Source organism: Panthera onca, chromosome A3 (assembly GCF_046562875.1).
Source record: "Panthera onca isolate mPanOnc1 chromosome A3, mPanOnc1 haplotype 2, whole genome shotgun sequence".
NCBI classification, from domain to species: Eukaryota; Metazoa; Chordata; class Mammalia; order Carnivora; family Felidae; genus Panthera; species Panthera onca.
In genome coordinates this window covers 78,875,068-78,891,803 of record NC_138341.1, presented here as the reverse complement: position 1 = coordinate 78,891,803, position 16,736 = coordinate 78,875,068, and the positions used below count along the sequence as shown (strand labels likewise).

The following is a 16,736-nucleotide window of genomic DNA, read 5'->3' as shown; positions in this document are numbered from 1 at the left end:
CCCACCCACAGTCTTTACAAGGCCCTCTGGTCACAGTCTCTCCTCCAGCCTTCATGTTAAGCAACACAACAGACCAGAGAGGAAATGGACCTTCCTAGAGAAGGCAAAAGAGAGAACTTCAGGATGTGGGTGACTTCTTTTTTTGCATCATTCATGTTTGATTTCCTTTTCAAAGCTGAAATTAAGCTCCTTGGGAGAAAAATAGTGTCAATATTTTGTCAAAATATTTCAATATAAATTTTTAAAAATATAAATCTCGGGGGGAGGGATTAAAATTAAAAAACACAAAGCTTTGTGAACAGGGTAAAAAGACAAAACCTAGCCAACAATACCAACAAATACTAAAGTAAAAAAAATATACATATGTAATGCTCTGTATCTTGATGGTGGAGAAAGGACTTATATAAATATTGCACAGAAGTATGTTTCAGAAGAAAAGTAGAATGGGAACCCCCGAACCAGCAAGTCACGACTCAAGACCTAGTTTCTGTAGTGACACGTTAACCTGATTAGCAGGGGTTCCTCTGTTCTTTTTGTAGGACTACTGTGGCTTTATTGCCATTTCCTCCTCTTTACCGTTCCCAACAGGTTTTATTTATTCACTGTAGAATATCCTGGTTGAGCAAGTGTAGAATATCCTGGTTGAGCAAGCACCTGGTACGTCAAGGTGCTTTGGCAAATAGTTGCTGTGCTGTCCCCAGCTCACACTGGTGACACACACTCCACGATTCAAGAATAAAACACGCATCCTTCCTCTCCTTACAAAAACTCCCACACCCTCTGTGAGGCTTGTCAGCGCAAGCAGTGCAGGGAAAGTGAATCAGCTCACCACCCAGACAGTGGCTGGAGACATACAAATGGCAGGCTGAACGTGGGGAAATGCAGGCCTTGAACAAGGTTAGCCTCCTTGGAAGATACTACAGTCCCAAAGAGTTGCCGGTAATTTTGGCAAACCTAACAAGCAAAGTGTACTTTTGGAAGGGAAGCTGGGCACACATACCAGCTCCCAGAGGGGTTAGTGAGATCCAGGCCTGATGTTGCCTGGGCCTTTTCAGAACAAGAAGCTCTATGATCTGATTTATGCCAGGTCAGGGAGCAACCATGAAGCCAGGCTTTGGTTTTGTTTAACGAGAACCAAATATCCAGGCAACTTTCAAAACTCCTTGCTAACGCTAATGGAGTTTTGGGAAAACAGAGGAAGATCCAACCTATGGGGTTAATCCAAATAAGATGGCCTCAGGTTTACTTCAAATTCTGGTATCTGTGCACCTGCACCACAACATGCAGTTTCCAATCCAGCCCCACCTGCAGCACCCCAGTGCCCCTGTCTTGCTCCTGCTGAACCCCTCACCAGCCTCACTCCAGCACCTCCAGCAGCATGGTACATGGGGCCTAATGAGGCGCTTACTTACAGGCTCACTCCAAATACACTATTTCCTTCTCGACCACTGACAGAGCAGGATTGACAATAATTTGAAAGTTCCAATGTGTCTCAGATGACTGGAGTTGGGTGGATTCAGTTTATTTTCATAATCACTAAAAAAGCATGTTTTCTAATTCAGAAGTGTAAGGTTGGGCTTCACAAGAGAATGTAAAGTTTTCAGAGCAGCCATAAAATTCCATAAAGGGCTATAAATATGAAGCAACGACCACAGATCAATGAAATTCTGGGAAGACAAAGTTATTTCTGGAACATGGCAATAAGCCAGGAGACTGAGGATGCCCAAGGCCTCCAAGTGGGCAGCACCGATGAAGCTGGTTTTAGCTTCTGCACCAACAAACCAAAATTATTGAGAGAGGTCTCAGTCTTGGAAATAAAGTGGGTCACACATTCTGTAAGCCTTACCATATATAAATCTCTGGCAAAGTGGTATATTATCAGCTTACTTTAGCTACAAAAGAGGAATATTGTTTTAACCAATCATGTTGGGTGGAACACATAGAAAAGACTCTGAAAAGACTTCCGTGCTCCATATTTTTACATAAAAATAAAAAGCAAGCAGTCCTGATTTTTATATGAGACTTCTCTGGAGAGAAGATTTCATAGCTTTAGCTACCCACTTGAGTTATTTGGTTGTTTTGGGTTTTCTTGGTTGTTGTGGGGATTTTTTTTTTTGTTTTTTGAGAGAACGTGTGTGTGTGTTTCTCTGAGGATGTGATATGATAGGATTGAGACAGGGAAACGAGCTCTCTAACCAACCAGTTGGAAGTCAGTCTGTCACGAAAGAGAGACTTTTCAAGGCACCTGGGCAGCTCAGTTAAGCATCCAACTCTTGATTTCAGCTCAGGTCATGATCTCATGGTTCATGGGTTCAAGCCCTGTGTTAAGCTCTGCGATCGCAGTGTGGAGCCTGCTTGGGATTAATTCTCTCTCTCTCTCTCTCTCTCTCTCTCTCTCTCTCTCTCTCTCAAAATATACAAAACTAAAAAAAAAAAAAAAAAAAAAGAAAGAGAGAGACAGACCTTTCTTTCACATATTTCTCCCACGTGTCTGTACAAGGAGGAGAGGGCATCACCAAAGCTGGAGAAGTCGGGATCTCTCCCCAGTATTGCCTACCAGTCAGCAGAGGTGGAGCAGGGTTCCAGGGTTCCTCCACTAATCAGTTTCCTCTTCACAGGTAGCCCCTAAAAGTGTGGTCTGGAGTGTCTGGCTGAACAGGCCAAAGAGAACCCTCCCATGGCAGCTGGGTCACAGCTCTTACTGCAAAGCTGAGAGTGGCAGGAATGATGGAAACCCAAGAAAAGTAATTTTAAAAACAGAACCACAAACGGTGACTCTAGGACCCAGGCATTTCTTCAGGCAGTGTTCAAAGCAGGTTGAGTGAGCTCTGCTGGGCAGGGAAAGGAGCCTATGGACACTCAGGGTCCTCATGCTAAACAGCAACACCTGCCATGGCACGTCTTCCCAACCACCAGCGAAGAAAACAGCGGGGGAGAGGACAGAGGTGTTTCTGTGCTCAGCTGGCAAGCCTGGCCCTCCAATGGCCTGCAACACCCTCTGACAGGAGATTGTGGGAGCCTGCAATCTGGAACTGCAGTTGTTCGTTCATTCATTCATTCAACAGGTGCAAAGCCACGCACTTAGAGGGGACACACAGGTGAGTCCGAAGTGACCCCTACTGCAAAGAGCCAACAGTGTAACAAAGGAGTAAGACATTCAGGTAAGACAAAATGAAACGCATGCCCTAGGCTGTGAGAGAGGTAAGTCAGATACAGAGAGGTGATCCAGACACAGTGTGGACAGATCTGACTTTAAAAGGCACAAGCACACTCAAGGACAAATTAATTCAGGGATCAGGGAGGCCCAGCATGCTAAGGGACAGAGAGAACAGACTGGAGAGCCAGGACTGGGTCAATTCCAGGGAGCCACTGATACTAGACCACAGCACTGGGCTTCAGCTACTAGGCTGAAGAACTCACTAGAATTCTAATTGTTCAAATAAATTGGAAGAGTCTCAGTACTTTCTTGAACTCTCCTGGGCTTCTGAAAACAAACCTCTTGCTTACTTTGTACAAACCAGGGCAGGCCTGGTAAGGCTGGGCCAAGATGGCACCTGCACAGAACAGATGGACAACATCTACAACCAACACTTGAAAAACAACTCTCCTGTCCTGGCAGGTCTCCAAGGGGTTCCAAAGGTCACTCTGTCATCACAACAATTAAACCTAAAGCCAGGACACACTCACTAGCTCGAAGGAAGCACTATTCAGTTCTGAAAATAAAATAAAACCCAACAACATCAACAACCACAAAAGGAGCTAACACCACTTGATAACTGAAGAGGCCAAGCAATTCAGGTCTGTAAGCAAACACCTGACACCAGGGCCATGTTTCTCGCCTTTCAGCAGGCTGCCCCAGATGACCTCACTCTAAGCTCTGTAGTCGAGAGACTGCTCAACAACGTTGCCAGCAACATCTTCCCTTCTTCTGTGGCCTTTTTCCAGAAAGATTTCTAAGTTGGTTGCGCTTCTGTTTAGAAAGAGAATGCTAACCAGTTGGGCACCTATGTAATAATAAGGAAAACGTCATATGGTACTTTTGCCATTATTTTTCTCCAAAATTTGCAGCTAAGTTCTGAAATGTAGAGAACACACTGAGAACAAAGGCCCCCATAAGATATCTCCCTGTCATATATCATATGTAAAATTACCATCACCAAGAGCAGTGACAATGAAAACTAATTAAAATCTCTACTGTGCTTTCACATTTTTTTTTAAACATTCTTGGCAGTTAAGTAATAGATCAGGAAAAATTTGCCTTCAAACTTTACTTCTAGAACTGCTCCTATCTCCCACTAGAAGAAATTTGTAGAAAAACTATAAACTGGAAGCTAGCATGTAGCAGATACATCTTCCAAGCCACTTCAAACCCCCTTGCCAGGCGGCTTCAGGCCCTGTCTCCTTCACTGGAGGCCAGAGTGCTGACAAGAGAGCCAGGGTGGGAGGCCTCCACCAGATGGAATCTTCTCATCTGGAGAATTAAGCCAGCCCCAGAGAGGTACCACCTAACACTTCCAGGACTATTATCCAGGCCCATCACTAGGGTTCAGTGAGGACTAGGCTCTTAAAGGGGCCAGATGCAGGTGTGAACATATCTTTTTTTTTTTTTTTTTTTTTTTTTTTTTTTTCCAGAATACTGTGCAGGAAGGAAGCAGGCACTGATATATGAAGACAACTAACGTCTTGGGTCAGTTCAGAGACACCCTGCACGGGGCCAGAGCTCTCCCAGCACTGCTCAGCTAACAGTGTCAGATGCATCAGTATACTTATTGGCTACAAATAAGGGGCAGAGAAATGTCACTGAAACACAACTGATGAAGACTCAGATCCCTTGGGCACCTGGGTGGCCCATGACTTCAGCTCAGGTCATGATCTTATGGTTCGTGGGTTCAAGCCCCACGTCGGGCTCTGTGCTGACAGCTCAGAACCTGGAGCCTGTTTCAGATTCTGTGTCTCCCTCTCTCTCTGCTCCTCCTCCATTCACAATCTGTCTCTCTCTCTCAAAAATAAATAAACATTAAAAAATTAAAAAAAAAAAAAAGAGAATCAGAGCCTTTGGGCTCTTGGTCTGTTTTGGGTTTTAATTCAGCTATTAGGTCTTAGGATCACAGACTCTGGCACCCCACAGCTGGATGTGGCCTTTCCTCCCCATCCCTTACCCCCAGTCTACTATCCTACAGTGATAGAGTGTTCAAAATGGTCTGAATTGTGTTTATTCTGCTCTGTCATTTGCTCCTCCCAACAAAGCCTGCCTCAGCCACAGGGAGTCATTATTCCCCATCTCTGTGGACAAACAGCAAGGCTGGGGCAGACAACAGGACTCTGCTTTCCACTCTGGTCATCTCGCAAAGTTAGCACAGATACTGCAGTGCTTCCCAAATGGCAGGCACACTGAGGTCATGACTTCTATTGTGACCTTGTACTGGTGTCCAAAGATTTTTCCTTAAGTAAATTGTTTAACTTAATTTCCTGCATGTAATATTTGAACTAAATATTTAAGTGTGTGCGTGTATGTATATATGTACACACACACACACACACACACACACACACACACACACCAAATTTATTCAGATATAAAGCTTGCATCCATCCCTCCAGGGGCAGACATGGCCCCTTCAGGCCACGAGGCCTCAAGCAGAGTGAATGGAACACAGCATCCCATCTCCAACACTACCACCAACCAGCTTTTTCACTGTGGGAAGGCTGGACTCTAAACCCATGTCCTCTGTCATTAAGCTGGGGAGACAGCCCCACCTTAGAGGTTTGTTGCAAATCTTGATTAAGAAAGTGTGTGTGTGAAGGCTTTGTAGACCACAAGGTACTAAGTAAAATTTAAGTGACACAAAGACTGGCTAAGGGTCAAATGAGACACAAAGGCAAAAATGCTTAGAAGAGGCAGCAGTCAGGGGGCACCTGGGTGGCTCAGTTGGTTAAGTGTCTGACTTCAGCTCAGGTCATGATTTCATGGTTCATAAGTTCAAGCCCCACGTTGGGCTCTGCGCTGACAGCTCAGAGCCTGGATCCCGCTTCGGATTCTGTATCTTCCTCTCTCTCTGTTCCTCCCCTACTCTCACTCTGTCTCGCTCTTTCAAAAATAACTCAAGAATTAAAAAAATAAATTAAAAAAATTTAAAAAGAAAGAAAAAAAAGGCAGCAGTCAGGATTTTAATCTTTAAATGACACATTCCATCTGGAGAATGATACAGCCTGAGGTGGTGAGCAGTAGTGAGGCATCCCCTAAGGAACTAGATCTGGGCCTGCCAAGGGCATCTCTTGTGACACACCACTGGGCCCACTGTAGACACAGTGATGTTCTGCTAGGTGCCAGACCCAAGCTACATTCAAGCCAAAGACTGAGGTGGGCAGGCTGTCACCCTCACCCTCCACCTGATCCCTGAAACTCATCAACCTGGCCGAGAAACTTCCTGCTTCTCTAGGATGGAGAATCTTCCCCTACTGTCCTTGGAAGATCACAAGGGCACAATTAAAAGGCTGTGTGGAGACAGGGGTATATGAGAATTGTCTCTACTTTCTGTTCTACTTTGCTATGAATCTAAAACTGCTCTAAAAAACAAAGCCTATTAAAAAAAAAAAAAAAAAAAAAAAAGACTTCCTGACACTAATTTGGACAGGGTTAGCTGCCCTGTCCTAGATGGTCTAGGAAAAACAGGGAAAAATAAGTCATAAGAATGCCTACCAACAGTGCTCTCTTTGGCACTGCATGTACTAAAATTGGAACAACACAAGAAGATTAGCACGGCCCCTGTACAAGGATGCCACGCAATGTCATGCAGCGTTTGATATTTTTTAAAAAAGAATGCCTACAAACATACCAGTAGTTAAGCCTTTTAAGGCATAAGTTCTAGAGTTCTGTAGGCATCAGACTTCTTGGAGCAACATTCTGAAAAGCCTGGAAATTTCAAGTAAAGTCAAATAAATATAGCACTCTGTAGATCTTAAACAAGGCTGGATGAGAGGATTAAACCATGTACCCGGGAAAGGTTTGCACAGAGAAACTGCAAAGCAGTTCTAAAAATACCAACATGATTATCCACCATCACTGTTTTAGGGGGAAAAACAGGGAAGGGATCACAATCCAATCTAAGCCTGGCATTTCTGGGAGAACAGCCGTATCACTGCGCATACAACCAGACCCTCAGTCCCCTTCTGGCAGGGTGATAACCACCACTCAAATGGCTTTTGTCACCCAGCTGTCATTAAATAGATCCGAAAGAAGACAAAGAGAAAACAATCTCCAAAACTGCCTTCTTGTTTGTAGTGATCTTGCATGCCTACACGTTTGTAATTTTGAGTGGGACTGCTTTCCCGGCTCCTCAGTGGGGCAGAACGCGGCAGTCATGCTGGTGGGTATCAAGAAAGAACAATTAAATAGGTTTATTAGTCTGATCCAGCTGCCGTAACAAAACACCACAGCCTGGGTGACTTAAACAACAGATATCGGTCTTCTCACAGTTCTGGAGACCAGAAGTCCAAAATTACGGGGCTAGCAGGTAGGTTCCTCCTGAGGCCTCTCTCCACGGTATGCAGATGGCCACCCTCTTGCCGTGTCCCCACATGGCCTTTAATCTGTATGCCCCTCCCTGGTGTCTCTTCCTCGTCTAAGGACACCAGGTGCATTGGATTAGGGCCCTGCCCTTATGACCTCATTTAACCTTAATTGCCCCTTTAGAGAGACTCTGTCCAAATACAGTCACATTGGGGGGTCAGGACTTCAACATGAATGCAGGGAGGAACAGTTTAGTCCATAACAACACGCCTTACAGATTGTACCTGTCATCCTCTAATCTACTGCAACCAGCATGTGGGGTGGTGGATGCCGCCAGTAAGAGGTCAAGGATGAGAGGTGGCAAAGCAACTTTCTGCTTGCACAGGTGCACTGCTCTCACAATGAGGCAGAGAACCCAAATCCCCTCTCTCCCCTCCCCACATCTGACCTGCTGCGATGGGGCTGGGGGTGCCTGTGGCCAAGCACACACCAGTCACTACCTCACCGAGTGCTCAGGGTGACCTTTTAACATTTGAGATCCAGTGTCAGAGACAGAAAAGTGACCAGTTCAAGGCTACAACTCAGACAGTACCAGAGCCAGGACATACCAATCCTGCCTAAACTCTAGGCCCCAAGCTTCTCCCTCACTCCATCTTTACAACCTCCAGGTCAGGACTAGACATGTTCTGAATGCAACATTTAAAATCCACCTTTGACAAAAAGACCCTGAATGAACCAGAGCCAGATGAGGGCTCTATCCAGAGAAGGCCGACAATGTTTCTCTTCACGCAGAATTAAAGCAAGCCAAACTCGAATGTTTAGTTTATGCCTGGATAACAAAAACCATCTGAAGGTGGTAAGAACATAGATGTCTGTCTTTTTTGTTGTTTCCTCATTTACTTCTCTCCTTTGCATTAAGCGATAATATTTTCTAGTGTAACCTTTAATTACCTTATCCACACTATTCCAGTGAGACACAGAAACATTCCTCCTATATAGCTCTATTCTCTTTGTTCAATTATTTCTACACATATCTATACATGCTAGAAATCCAAAAATATAGTGTTACTATTTCTTTACATAGCTTCGTGTTTTTAAAGAAGCTTAGAGAAGGAAAGCAAGTATACATTTACAGAGTCTGTTCTATTAACCTTATTATTTCTGGTTCTCTTCATTCTGTCCTATGGATTCAAGTTACCTAATGCAGTATAATTTCCCTCCTCCAATAAGGCTTTGCTTCCATTACCTCCTTTATGCTGTTACTGCCAAATACATTACTTTTCTAAATGTTACAGGCCCAAGAACATAAATGTATGCATATCATTTAATAAAATTGCTTTTTAAATCAGTTCAAAGAAGAAAGGGGGAGAAATACACATTCACCCTGCCTTTTAAATTTTTTTTAATGTTTATTTTTATTTTTTGAGAGAGAGAGAGAGAGTCAGAGAAAGAGGGGGACACAGAACCCAAAGCAGGCTCCAGGCTCTGAGCTGTCAGCACAGAGCCCGACATGGGGCTCGAACCCACGAACCATGAGATCATGACCCAAGCTGAAGTTGGACACTTAACCGACTGAGCCACCCAGGTGCCCCTACACTGCCTTTTATAATCGTATGATAACCTATGCTGTTGGCGCTCTTGGTTTCCTCATATGGATTTGAATAATCGTCTGTGGTCATTTGCTTTCAGCAACAACTTTCTTTAAACATCCTATAAGGCAGGTCTGCTGACGATAAATTGTTCTTAATTTTAGAATCTCTTTCTTTCACTTTTATTACTGAGAGAGAGTTTTGCTGGACATAAGATCCTTGGTTAGTGGATTTTTTTCTTTTCAGGACTTTGACTAAGCCATCCCACTGCCTTCTCCATCCCACATCCACTGTTTCTATGAGAGGTCAGCAGCTAATATTACTGGGATTCGTTGGTACAATTTGAGTCATTTTTCTCTTGCTGCTTTCAAGACTTTCTCTTTCAACGTTCTTTACTATGATGTGCGTAGATGTGGACTTCTTTGTATTTATACTATTGGAGTTTATTGTGTTTCTTAAATGTGTAGATTGTCTTTCAACAAATTTGGGAAGTTTTCAGCCATTCTTTCTTTTCTTTTCTTTTTTTCTTTTTTCTTTTTTTTGTCCCTTTCTCCTCACCTTCTGGTACTTGTATTAGATGGATGTTGGTGTGTTTAATGACATCCTAAATTTCTCTGAGGCTCTGTTTTCTTCATTTTTTCTCTCTGTCATTTGAAATGCATAACCTCTATCACTCTATCTTTAAGCTTATTAATTCTATCTTCTGCTAGTTAACATCCAGTGCTGTGGCCTTCTAGTGAATTCTTCACACCAGCTATTACTGTTCAACTCCAGAATTTCCATTTAGTTTGGGTTTTTTTGGTGGTGGTGGTGGTGCTGTTTTAGGTAGGCTCCACGCCCAACATGGGGCTTGAATTCATGACCCTGAGATCAAGAGTAGGATGTTCTACTGATTGAGCCAGCCAGGCACCCTAACCATTTGGTTCACTTTTATACTTTCTATCTCTTTATTGATTTATTCCCTAATTGGTCAGACGTTGTCATCATATCAGGTCTTTACCCGTTAAGCATGTTCCTCTAGTTCTTTGAATACATTTATCATGGCTGCTTTGAAGTCTTGGTCTGTTAAACCCAGTATCTCAGCCCTCTCCCACACAGTTTTGGTCACTTTTTAAAAATCCCATCTCAAATTTCTGTTTCTTTGCCTATCTTACCTTTTTTTTTTTTGAAAGCTGGACCTTTTAAATATATTGTAGCAGTTCTGAATGGTGATCCTCTCCTCCCTGAGGGCTTGTTTTTGTTTATTCTTTCAGTGAGTTGGCTGGACTAATTTAGTGAAGTCCATCCCTGTCCCCCCTCCCCCAGAGGGCTCAGCTTCCAATGGTATTCCCCAGGGGGCCCAGTCTCCCTGGGATGACATGGTTTTTTCAGGACTCTCCTCTTCCCTGGCCTCTTTTAGGCTGCCTGCCTGCCTCTGATGTTATCATACCCAGCTGTTTTTGACAACGATCTGGGGCATCAATTGTTACACAGCCTGATCCAATTAAATGAAGCCTTTGTGAAGGGGTAATTTTTTATGTCCGGGTATGAGGTCTGTTCTGACCCCAAGAGGGTTCTTCCTTGTTGTCTCTTTCCCTGGTTGTCTCTAGCCTAAAGTTTCAACTCTTGCTCTCAGGGAGCTACCAGCCTCCTTAGTTACTTACCACCAAAATCTCTTTGTTTTTTAGAGTATCATTAGGTCTGAACTTCCCCCATGCTCTGGCGTAAATAAATTCAGCACCTTTGGGGAGAGCCCCAGAGCTTTCTCTTCTTATGGACTACCTCGTCCCCTCCTTGGCAAAATTTCTGAGCCACTGCCCTAGAGCTGGGGTAAAGGATAGTGGCCCACTTCTTTCAGAGTGGCACCCTCATTTTATGAACAGAGTGCTGGGTGAGGGCAGTAGCTCTTGATCTTCTAGGCTTGACTCTTCTGGAATTGAGCCTCTGCCCTACAAGTAAACTGGGGTGACAGAGGGCAATTAGGGCCTCAGGATTCTCAGTTTGGTGAAGAGCCTCCACCCTACAAGCAGAGGCTGGCTATATTTGCCTGGAATTTAGCCTGTGCAACATGTAGCTAGAGGGGAATGAGAAATGCTGGCAGCTGCCCCTCTCAGGGAGATGCTGAAGCCCTTGATGGAAACCCAAAGGAGAGGGAGCCACACCTTCTTGGCCACATCCAGCCAAAGGTATGGCTTCTGTCATGCTGACCTGGGCAGGAAAAAGTAGGCCACAGCTCAAGTGCCACGAACTTTTGCTGTTATTACTGTGATTTAGATTTTCCTGAATAAATGTTTCTTCATTTGTTGTATGCCTTTACGGCAACTTCCAGATACTTTAATTGATTTCCTAAAAACAATTTTCATCAATGATTGTTGTTTTGCTGAGGAGCAGGTCTGCAGAACCCCTAATACTATATCATTCTAGAAGTGAATCCTGATAGAATGTGTACTTAATTTCTAACAAAGAACAAAATACTACGTGCAAGCTCCTTTTAGTCTAATATTCCATGTCAGGGAAGCTGACATCAACCAGCAGAACAGGAATTCTACACACTAAGAGGAAACTTCCCTCAGGAGGAACTAGGCCATACCTTTAAAAATACATTATTTTTTTTTAGGGGCGCCTGGGTGGCTCAGTCGGTTAAGCATCCGACTTCGGCTCAGGTCATGATCTCGCAGTCTGTGGGTTCAAGCCCCACGTCGGGCTCTGTGCTGACAGCTCAGAGCCTGGAGCCTGTTTCAGATTCTGTGTCTCCCTCTTTCTCTGACCCTCCCCTGTTCACGCTCTCTGTCTCAAAAATAAATAAATGTTAAAAAATTTTTAAAAAAATAAAAATAAAAATACATTATTTTTGAAGGGGCACCTGGGTAGCTCAGTCAGTTAAGCATCTGACTCTTGATTTTGGTTCAGGTCATGATCTCACAGGTGTGTGAGATCGAGCCCCACATGGGGCTCTGAGCTGACAGAGCAGAGCCTGCTTGGGATTCTCTCTCTCACTCTCTCTCTCTGCCCCTCCCCAACTTGTGCATGTGCATGCTCTCTCTCTCTCTTTATCTCAAAATAAATAAACATTTAAAAAAATAATAACAAAATAAAAATACACTATTTTTGTTAATAACAATAGTCATTTATACGACTTGCTGAGTAGCAAGTCATTTATAAAATGTGAGGAAACACTATCATGCATGGTTGGTGTGTGATCACAAATCAGATCATCAGGAAGCAGATGAACCACGTATATCCCTCACAATAAATACCCCTCAAGTAAACCTCCTCTACACATATGAGGCTCATTTCATTCTGGGCCACTCAGCTGAGAAGGCCAAAAGGGTTCCATTCAACATCTGAAAGAAATGTGGTACTCCTCCCTCCCAAAAAACAACTGGTTTGGGATAATCAGGCAGGGGAGAAAGGAAAGTTGCTAGCACATTCTTGGAAATCACCAACTGTTGTCCATTCCCCAAGAGCAGCAGATGGCATTCTGAAAATGAAATTGAGGAGAGGGCTGGGAATGTGACAACACCAGACAACCATCTCCACCTGACGGGCAGGGGGTGGGAGGCAGGATGGCTCCAGTGCTGGCTCTGCCATGCAGGAGCTGAGAACTGGACTGCACCCTGGAACCCTTCCAGCCTCAGATTCCTCATCTATAAAATGGAGCTCCTCAATCACCCACAAAGCCCAAAGTCAGTACTTAGCAAACTGCCATCACTCTGGACAGAGCTCCTCAATAGGCTCTTTTTCCCCTACAGGTCCCTCCAGACAGCAAACTGATGCCAGAAGGTTGTGCTTCCTATACAGGCCGGATGGGCACCCTTTCCAGAGTCAGCCAGTGCCTGGACCTCCCCCAGGACCTGATTGTGCTCACCTTCATGAAGGTACCAACGGAGTCATCCCTAAAGGGTCCCCTGATATCACAGGAATCCAGATACCTGCCCTCACACCCTTCTGAGATTTCCTCCCGGCCAGCTGAGGCAGGAAAGATTCTAGGTGTGAGATGGGAATCAGTGATAAAGGACATAATGTACTGGCTCCCAGAGATAGCATATCAGCAGGGTCTACCCCTTCAGACAATAAGAGAGATGTTCCAGTAGGGAAATCTCTAGCAGCTGCTTCTGGCCAGTGAGATTATCAGCTGGGTGGCAACTTCAAAAAAGCAAACCACACTAGAAAAAAATGTTGTAAAATATACTGTACTCTTCCCACAACACAGATCCAGTCCTGTCCCCTACCTGCATGCCCTGACAGTCCCCTCTGTGGGGCCTCCTTTCCCATCTGCAGTATGGGGATGAAGAGAAACACAACTCAAGTGTGTGACTGTATACAAAGGTGCAGGCTTATCTCTGTATTAAGTGCATTAGGCTTGCTGCTTTTTTTCTGTTGTTCCATCTACCCATTAGGATGGCTTCCCTCTCTTCACCCTCCCTGTCCTTTTAATGTTCTTGTCAACTGAAGTATACTGCTTTTCCCTGGTCCCCCTCCTGAGGGCTTGGAAACCAAACCATCCAGATGACAGCATGTGTGAATGCTTTAAAGAGACTACCCACCACATGAGGGCCATAGGGGCTCACGGGCACTTGGTTTACCTTCTGCTCCCCAGCCCCCGCCCTGCACTGGCTCCATGGTATCTGCTCATGAAACAATCTTGCCTTACATGTTACTGGGCTACTGGGTCAGGGAGCAGCACGCTATCAGGAAGGCAGTTGCTGAAAACAAAGACTTTAACCCAAACTTAAAAAAAAAAAAAAAATCCACCATCTGACTATGTGACTACTCATACTGTGAAAATCTTCTAGAAATGCACAAAGCTCACCTCCCACTCCTTTTTGGAAATACAATTTGTTTTTGATTAACTGGGTCTCAACTGAAATTAGATACAGATGGAACTTAGTGTTCCTACTATTGTCTGTCTGACACAGTTTGGGTTTTGATTTTTTTTCTCCACCACCATAAAGAAATGAAGCTTCATTTTATTCCCCGCCCCCACTACAATTTTCTTTCATTATGAAGTTAGAGTTTAAATGCTTCTTTGGAAAGTGTTTTATTTTGTTCTAAGCAGAAAGAGTCCACATATTGTAAAATAATAATTTTAGAAAACAAACAAACCCTTCAAGATCTATTGTGAAACCCGAAGGAGCGAATATTTCACCTCAAAGTGTTATCTGGCCAGATTTGTGGCAGGTGTCCCCCCTTCACCTAGCTGTCACCACTGACAGGGCCTCTAGATTCCCACCTCATTGACTGGAAGGCTAGTATAGCCTGTGTGTCACAGGCTAGTATAGTCCTAGTTCCAAACAGAATGCGAGGAAGGAAAGGCTCCCCACAAGGACAATAAAGGCTCAGGACCAAACCAGACCACAAATACCTCTGGAAGTACCTCATATCTAACCAATGAGAATCAAACTCCCTTCCAGAAGCCCCAAGCTCTTCCTCCATGTTTACCATAATACCACAGGCGTGGGGACTTGGGGTACCTCTGTGAGGCCCAACTGAGAAGACCATCATAGGATGGACACAGTCCCTCCCATACAGTGTCTTCATCTTCACATGGGGATCCATACTCCAGAGCCAGGTACTGTCTCTTTTTAGAGATTCCCGTGTGACGAGCAATATGGTCAGGAAAAGGAAACCAGCAGAAAACCTCAGCCCTCAAGAGGACATTCTTGACTTTTTGGGGGTGGCAGCGCTGTTCCTTTTCCCTCCTGCTCCAGTCTAGTCTCCTCCTCCTCCAAAACATGGAGTCTTCCTTCCTTCCTCCCCAAGCCCTTCCCTCCCCCACATCCAACACACCACCAAGTCCTCGTGACACACCCAGAACCGGAGCTCTGCTCACTATCCCCATAGCTCCCACCTCACTTCCAGCCACCACACCTTAGGAGGTCACAAGGAGTTCTGGATGAACTCCATCGTCCTGGGCCTTTCTAGACTGTGCACATCACTCCACAGGCACATGGGTCCTACAAAGATGTTAATTCCAAACAGAGGGAGTGGAAAAGGCAGACGGAATTTGGCAGCTGCACAGGGCGAGGGTGTAAAACCCTACACAAAATTCCATGTCAGCCAAGGACAAAAATTCAAACCAAACAGTTAAAGACGTCCCTACCATCTCCCTCTGGAAACAAGTTACGTGCCCACAGTTATGGCAGGGAGGCGCGTTCCTGTGCATCCTCTCAGCTTCAGGGAGGGGAGCCCCTTCCCCTTTCTTTCTCTGCCAAGAAGAAAACTTTAGAGCCAAATTTCCCTCAGAGCGAGACTGTCAAAGGAGTCAGGCACCTCGGGGTTGCAGCACAGTGTTCCAAAATCTCCAAGATAAAAGATGCTGAACCACTTGGTACGGATGGTGCCAACAGATGGAGTGTAAATGACAGCTCTCATTTGGTGCTTCAGTGAACCAGTGCCCATCAGAGTCATTCAGCATGATAGGGCCCTTTGCCAGCATCGAGGACAACCACAAAGACAGGGAAAGGTTGCAGGCCCGGCCTAGTCCTCAGTGTGTGCCTCCATTCTCCTACACCATACCAATTTTATCCACTAAGCCATCCAAAAGATGATGCCTACATCCCTCTCCCTTGAGGCCCAATATAGCATTTCCAAGTCAACTAGCCACCAGCTGTGGACTCACAACACCCACTGAAGTGTGAGGCCACATTCTCTTCAGAATTGGCTTCTCCTGGATTCTTTCCCTTTGGGGCCCCACCATGCTCAGGAGCTCAGACAGATCTGACACAGCTTTCCAATCATCAACCGAACTGGTCACTCAGTTCTGCCCCCTCTTCCTTTGAGGTTTATCTGCTCTCATCACCCTCTTCTCTAATACCACTGGCATCCCACACAGGACTGAGGCAATAGGCCCATAACTGGCTTCCCAGTGAGGCTGAGAACCAAAACTACATCATGTACACACTCATGCACATGCATATGCACGCACTCACTTAAAGGCAAGGGCCTGGAGTCTTTAGGTCAAGATGTGAGGCTTCTATCTTATAGCTCTCACATCAAGATCCCACAGCACTCCTCACCACACCCAGAGGCAGGAGCTGGCTCCAAGCCCAGCCCCTAGACCTCTTTCTGAACCTCAGCCTCAAGTAGCCCTCCCTTTAAGGAGCTCTGGCTCTGCTTCCTGTTTACCCAGCTCATTGTGTTGGAACTTCTTTTCCATTGGGTTCTTTTCTTAGGTTAGACTTTATTGCTTGTGACCAAGAGTCACTATAAGACTCAGGGAGCGGGGCGCCTGGGTGGCGCAGTCGGTTAAGCGTCCGACTTCAGCCAGGTCACGATCTCACAGTCCGTGGGTTCGAGCCCCGCGTCAGGCTCTGGGCTGATGGCTCGGAGCCTGGAGCCTGTTTCCGATTCTGTGTCTCCCTCTCTCTCTGCCCCTCCCCCGTTCATGCTCTGTCTCTCTCTGTCCCAAAAATAAATTAAAAAAAAAAAAAAAAAAAAAAAAAAGACTCAGGGAGCAGGAATCATTCATTCAGGACATAGCATCTCCACCATGAACTGGCAAGAAAGTATGTGACTTCAGAGTGAGAGCCTACGCATCATGATAGCACCGCTAAAGTGACAATTTCAAAAACGGAACTCAGAATGAGGGGCACATCAATTTATAACTTTAAGATGGTACATATAGAGCCCAAGGAGGCAGAGCTGGTCAATGGAGA

General features: G+C 45.1%; 1 protein-coding gene and 1 non-coding gene across 16 annotated transcripts in view; one reads left to right on the top strand and one right to left on the bottom strand.

Annotated features, from left to right (window-relative positions):
• INPP4A (inositol polyphosphate-4-phosphatase type I A) overlaps window positions 1-16,736 on the bottom strand; it is a 150,701-nt gene that overhangs the window by 89,316 nt on the left and 44,649 nt on the right. The gene's annotated exons all lie outside the window — the stretch shown is intronic.
• On the top strand, window positions 6,708-6,811 carry LOC132672566 (U6 spliceosomal RNA). Its single transcript, XR_009607578.1, has one exon. It is a non-coding gene; the product is annotated as a U6 spliceosomal RNA (small nuclear RNA).